At 32.9% G+C, this 7500-nt stretch overlaps 1 long non-coding RNA gene across 1 annotated transcript in view; it reads left to right on the top strand.

The window, feature by feature from the left end:
- Positions 1 to 1757: 1757 nt before the first annotated feature.
- LOC106877241 (uncharacterized) overlaps positions 1758 to 7500 on the top strand; it is a 12248-nt gene continuing 6505 nt past the window's right edge. The window contains exons 1-3 of the long non-coding RNA XR_001410352.2: positions 1758 to 2368; positions 3101 to 3238; positions 4861 to 4926. This is a non-coding gene — a long non-coding RNA (uncharacterized LOC106877241). The remainder of the gene's footprint in view (positions 2369 to 3100; positions 3239 to 4860; positions 4927 to 7500) is intronic.

Genomic DNA, 7500 nt, shown 5'->3' with positions numbered 1-7500 from the left:
TTATAGATACATACTTTTATACATACATATCAACTTATGTGTGTGTATATTTGTGTATGCATATTATATAATATGTTATATGTACAGATACATACATTTATACATACATATAAACGTATGCGTGTGTATATGTATTTATCTCTCTCTCTCTATATATATATATATCTATCTATCTATCTATATATATATATATATATATATATATATATATATATATATATATATATATATATGTGTTGGTACATAAAAAGAAATGGATAAACATGTCTTCAAACGCTATCACTAAAGGCAGGATCATACCGTATGGGGCGCAGCAGAGACGGCAGACGCCGATCTGTTAACGACAATGAAGCAATATTTTCTACGCGCAGGTTCTGTGTTCTTGATACTAGAATAAGGCGCCGTAAGTGTATGTGTGTGTGCGCGTGTACGTGTCTGTGTTGAGCGTGTGTGCGCGTGTGGGTGTGCGCGCGTGTGAGTATGTGCGCGTGTCCGTGTGCGTTTATACGTGCGTGTTTGTGTGCTTGTATGTATGTAGAAATATATAGATATGTGTGTGCGTGTATGTGCGTGTGTATGTGTGTGTATGAAAGAGAGAGTTTCTAGAGAAGTTAAATATTCCACATAAATGAGAATATCTATGAAATCTTTTAGAAATAGCAAGTACACACCTAAAACAAGCACCGCCACTAACACTTATGTCGTGAAATCTAGCCGGATTTATAGTTATATAATATTAAATACAGCGTCGAAGATATTTATAGTATTATTCCCAAGACTCTGCGCGATGCAAGACTGTAGGCGAGAATTACTCGCCAATGAAACAGTTTAAAATGAAAATAAGCTTGAGAAGACCTTGACTATGAATCTAATTATTAAAAGAAGGTTATCGTTTCAAGCCATAAAAGGCTAAGAAAATGTGAAAAAGTCTGGGTAAAATTATCGAGATTAGCTATGAATTGAATTTACCGGGTTTTCAAAGAAAACCTGTTCCTTATCGATATCTTTCACTAGCGTTTCTCTCCCTACTACCCGTACATACCCTGTATATATATATATATATATATATATATATATATATATATATATAATATATATATATATATATATATATATATATATATATATATATATATATATATATATATATATATATATATATATATATATATATATATATATATATATATATACAGGGTGCGATGGGTAATTTGTCACCACCCCATATTCTTAATTTCGCCCATGCGCATTCTTTGCTTTTGATTTACACAGTTGGGCACCGTCTGTGAGAAAACGGTACCATCATACAATTCAGGCTGCCAGAAATTTGGAAACATCATGCTGTACTGCTTAGCATTCGCACTGGAAGCTCCAATACGAACAGATGGTGGACACACAGACCAACCGTTTGTTTGCCGAGTCCCCAAAACATGTACCGAGAGTGATAAAAATCAAAGGTTATATGTATGCATATAAGAATGTATGAAGAAAAGGACATAAGAAAATGTAAATGTACATATACGGAGTGGTGGTCATGAAATGGATTGAAGTGGAGCGACATAACAACAATGCCAACAAATATCAGTTTTTGTATAATTGTTCTCTTCTACGTACACCATATTCTACACGGAAATATTTCTCGCCAACACTGTTTAACGTAGAAACAAATAGATTATGACGTCACAATCATTTTTCATTCACCATAATTATCAAATAAACAACGTGTACGTTTTCTAGCTAACTCAGATAGAGTAAATATGAAATTAAAAGAGTTCTAGTCACGAACACCTCACAAATATGTAGATCTAGGATTTGAACTTTGTGTAAGATTTGGCTACTGGTCCTATTCGATTAATAGAGCATGCAAAGGACATGCTTCGTTCTCTGGTTATTGAATATTTTTCTAACATTATTATACAATTCACAACGTCTCTCTTCTCTAAGTCCGAGAATATTTCGGAAAAGAACTCGGTATTGAAGAGGAGGTAATTTTATGGAGAATATTCGAATGAAATTGCCGGTATTCCAAACAATACCACCATGAAATTATACAGACAAGCACGCGCATTCACACGCACATACATACGTACATACGTACATACATTTGGCTACTGGTTCTATTGGAGAATGAGTACGTCACGAGAGGCGAGAGGACTGCGAAAAACAACTGCAAATAACAGATACAGCAATGACATCAAAAATTAGGTCTGCGTTGATTGATTGATTGATTGATTGATTGATTGATTATGCCTTCACCAATACAGTCGTGACTCTCATACTGTGAGGCACTCGGTGCAGACAGCGGACCCCGTTCTGCAAATGACATAAGGAAAACATTTTCTACGCCCAATTTCATGGTCCCATGATGGTAATGAGCATCATCGATCACACGTGCGAGTATTGTGTGTGAGGTGTGTGCGCGCGCGCTTGTGTCTGTCTGTCTGTCTGTGTGCGTGCGTGCGTGCGTGCGTGCGTGCGTGCGTGCGTGCGTGTGTGTGTATGCATGTATGAAGGTGTTAAAAATCTAGTATAAATGAGTATATTTATGACAGCATCACGAAGCGCAAAATACAAACATACGTAAAACATACATATGCATCCAAACTAAAACGTACGTCATGAAATCCACCAGGATTCAGTATTTACGTAATGTCAAATGCGACTTTGATCATTTTATCTTTTATAACATTAATCCCCAATAATTTGTGTGGCTCAATGCTAGAGGCGTGTAACTACGCGTTATTCAAGCAGTTGAATGTGAAAACGAAAGTGACATGACCTCGACTCTCAGTCTCATTTATTTAGTCACATTAATTCAGAAATGTTGCTCTTTCAAAACAAACAGAGAATGATAAGATGTCAAAAGTTCTGACGAGTAAAATGATGGAGTTGCTCTATCTTTTAAAGTTAACATGTTTCAAAGAAAGATTTAACCTTACTTTTCTCTCCATCTCTCTCTCTGTCTCTCTATTTCTATCTCTATCTCTCTCTCACCCTCTCTCTTTTTCAATCTTCTTACACCTGTATACACATATATACACATATTTACATACATATGCATAATCTAGGTATACATACATATACACATTTTTTCTGTTAGTTTCAGCTCAAACCTGTGGCCATGCCGGGGCACCGCCGTTTTGCTACACTGTTATTAATGACAACCTCATCTAATATGGGCATTTGGTGAATAAAGGAGTTTGATGTCGCTACGGTCATTTGCATCTCATGACGCGAGGTAGGTTCATATCTCGACAGGAAAATGTCCAGTTTTGATTTGAAAACACCTACATTTGAAAACACCTACGTTTGTGTAGGACCCTCAGGCTCTTTTGGAGAATGAAAATATATAAAATAAAGAATTAATCGTATACCGGTTTCCCCATCAACCATTTTACTTACATGAACAGTCGTACTGACATACCACGGACGGTTTTTACGTAAGTAAAAGGGTTGATGGGGAAACCGGTATACGATTAATTCTTTATTTTATATATTTTCATTTGTCTTGCCCGCTTATGTTCTGGTGTTTGCTGAATTTTTTCTTGAGAACATTATTTTCCTTGTGGTTAGATCGTGGATGATCGCTTTCTAGCATATCGGATGTCCACTTAGTGGTCATCCCTTCGTATACGTATGTAATGCAATTTTTCTGAATTTTCAGATTTTTTTATATGCTAGGCCACATCTATGTTTGTACACACACTCACACACACACACACACACACACACACACACACATATATATATATATATATATATATATAGTTTTAGGGAAAATAACCAATTTTCAAGAACTCATCGATGAAAATCCACTATCACATATAGAAAAATTTATTATATTTATCGTATGATATTTACTTTACTTTATATTATACTCATTTATTGTGCTTTTAATTATTAATTTTTCTATATGTGATAGTGGATTTTCATCGATGAGTTCTTGAAAATTGGTTATTTTCCCTAAAACTATATATATTTTATATATACTTTATCTATAAGGCTCAATTTAATTTTAATTTTAATTTTTTATAAATTGATTTTAATTGAGTTTTTTACCTGTAATTTTGGATTTTGTCCCTAATAATATTATATATATATATATATATATATATATATATATATATATATATATACGATGTACTTGCATAGCAAGTGACCTGATCTGAGATCGCGTGCTGGAACGAAAACAATTGCAGCGTAGAAGGTGTTTATAAGCCATTTAAAATAACAAAAGCCGTCAATGAACAGGTCGCGGTCTCAAAGCGACGAAAATATTTTGACAAATTAAATTTAAATGTTGAAGTGAATCTGACGGCTTCTCTGTGTTATTTTAAATGGCTTATAAACACCTTCCACGCTGCAATTATATATATATATATATATATATATCTGATGTGAGTAGCGATCCCAGGATTCGAGGAGGGGAAGCGTCTGGCGTGGTGATTAATATACACAAGTGGACAATTTCCTGAATGTTTGAGTGTGTATGTGCGCAAGCGTATTTGTTTGTTTATCTGTGTGTGTGCGTATGCGTGCGACTAACAAGTTAGTCGCAGCTGGAACGTTGACCAACACGGATTTGTTTACGCGGATTTAATATTAACTAAAAGAAGGTAAATTAATTTTAACTAAAAAACGGTAAAGAAAACCAGAAATTATGTCTTAGATGCGAGTCGAAAATTATAAAAGATAATTAAAAATGAGAATTAATAGCCTGTAAAATGAAAATTCTTTTGGGAACAGACTGAAATTTTACCATATAATTAAATTCTTGATTATTATAGTTATTATACACTCGGAAAATATTTCTTGAATGTTATGTGGAGGACATTTCTTTGTTTTTATTCTTTTAAATAGGCAAGTGAAAATTTCATGAATCTTAGAATTGGTTAACCCTTGATCTGCTTTATTGCAAATAGAAAGGTACGACAGAGTTGTCTCATTATGCTACACCTTTAAACCCGGAGCATAACACGAAAAACAGATTGTGACATATGTTAATTACATCACTATGAATATATATATATATATATATATTAAACCGCCTACACATAACCGTCTATGCATATATTTATGTGTATGTATAAATGAAATATCCATATATACACAGACATACGTATATGTGTATATATATACTTATATATATACGTATATATTTATTTATTAATTTATTTAAATAAGTTCTCCACCGATAATGGTGCTTACATACCGAAGGGCTTGGTAAAAATTATTAATTGTTGATTTATTAATAAATTAATAAATTGATAAATCTTTACCCTTTTAATTTATATACGTATATATTTATATATATACACACTTGTATATATGTATATGCATATATATAACATATATGTTATATATATGTATATATATAACATATATATATACATATATATATGTATATACATATACATACATATACTTAGATATAAAGATGTATATGTAAATTTATATGTGTTTGGGCGTACATTGTATATCTGTGTGTCTGTGTCTGTGTCTGTGTCTCTGTGTGTCTCTGTATGTCTCTGTCTGTATGTGTGTGTGTGTGTATGTGTGGGTGTGTGTGTGTGTCTGTGTTGTGTGTGTGTGTCTTCTGTGAACATTTCTCAGTAAGATGTTGATTAATGTAATAGGCACCAACCCAAACATTTTGGGAATAAAACTGAATACAATTGATTTTTTTCGAACTGCACTACTTACTTTCGCTTATATCGTACTCAAGCTTAATTACTCAGAGGCGCCATCTTCCCGAAACTATTCAGTTAAGCTCGTGTACATGATATAATGATGAACATCAAAAACCATATAGAACAGAACGCTTCGTGAATTACATGTTTGCCATTTTTTTAAAGTACAAATCCAAGACAGAGCAGTGTAAGGCACAGCAAGTTGGTAATGCAAGTAGGGTAACATATGTACAGCTATGTTCATACACATACACAGACACACACACACACACACACACGCACACACATATACATATACCTTAGTCAACGAACACCACATATACACATTTTTGTATACATATATATATATATATAAATATATATATATATATATATATAACATATATATATATATATATATATATATATATATATATATATATATATATATATATATATATATATATCGTGATCAGATCTTGTTACACAACGCTGGTCACTGTGCTCTTTGCATCATTTTCGCCTTTCCTTTCATGACCCCTTCCCCGCTGATCGATAAGATAATCGGAGTAACGTGAAACGAATTGTTTTACTCAGAACACCATACGCTGTCCGGTGGTGGGAATCGACCACACGATCTAGCGACCACGAGCGTGCCGGGCTAAAAACACACACACGCACACACTCACACAGACACATCCTTACGTGTAGTCTCACATCCTAATTATATAAATATGCCTAACACACAAACATGCATACACACACACACACACACACACACACACACACACACACACACACACACACATATATATATATATATATATATATATATATATATATATATATATATATATATATGCGAGTAAAAATAAATACAAAAAAGGTGGGGTTTTTTGTATGATTGTGTACAGAGGAATATATTATTTTGCTTAAAAGAGTTCCAACACTGTCTGTTTTTTATGTTTTATTTATATTCCTGCAGAACTAATGTGGGGTATAGAATATGGAATATACAATATATAATATGATATACAATATACAATATAAAATAAAATAACATAAAAATGGATGGCACCATGAAAGAAAGTATTCAATGTAGATGAAATATTGAGTGTTCAATATAAAGGATCAAATATATAAATATATAAATATAAATATATATATATAAAGGCGACTCGAGTTTCAGGGCTATTTCCCTTCGTCATGGCCGGTATGACATGGCAAATGTATGTATGTATGTTTATGTACACACACATCTGTGTGTAAGTAGTCAGACGCCTTTATGTATTTTTAAACGTGTACATCTAGAATGACACAAAGATGAGGAGGGAAAGAAGTTAAAGGAAATAAGCAGACAGACAGGCACAGGCGTAGACAAAGAAAGAAAGAGAATGGGGTTGTCGCGATACGTCATATATGTTTCCACAGGTTACGTCCACAGTATAGTTACTGAGATAACTAGATATATGTTTATTGAGAATAACAATTACCAGCTTACTTAGATTGGCATGTTATTATTTTTGCTTATATGAAGATTATTTCATCTATCAGTTTTATCAAGGATATAGACACTTGCATTGACCATAAATTCTGAGAACTGAGACAGACAGAATTTGCTTATTCAAACAATTTCAAGTCTCTGGTTTAGAAAATAACAGATAATTATATACACATGTATATAGTTTAAATTATGGCTGTCAGAGAATGCAATTTCCATGTCTGATATTAACTAAAATTATTGTTCAATATAGCTGTGGGTATTGAGTTTGTTCAACAAATTAATGATAATGGGCAAACATACTAATGTATACGTATTGTGAATAAAGTT

This window comes from Octopus bimaculoides, chromosome 23 (assembly GCF_046866305.1).
Source record: "Octopus bimaculoides isolate indiv1 chromosome 23, ASM4686630v1, whole genome shotgun sequence".
NCBI lineage: Eukaryota > Metazoa > Mollusca > Cephalopoda > Octopoda > Octopodidae > Octopus > Octopus bimaculoides.
The sequence above is the reverse complement of the archived record's forward strand: the minus strand, read 5'-3'. Positions and strand labels throughout refer to the sequence as shown.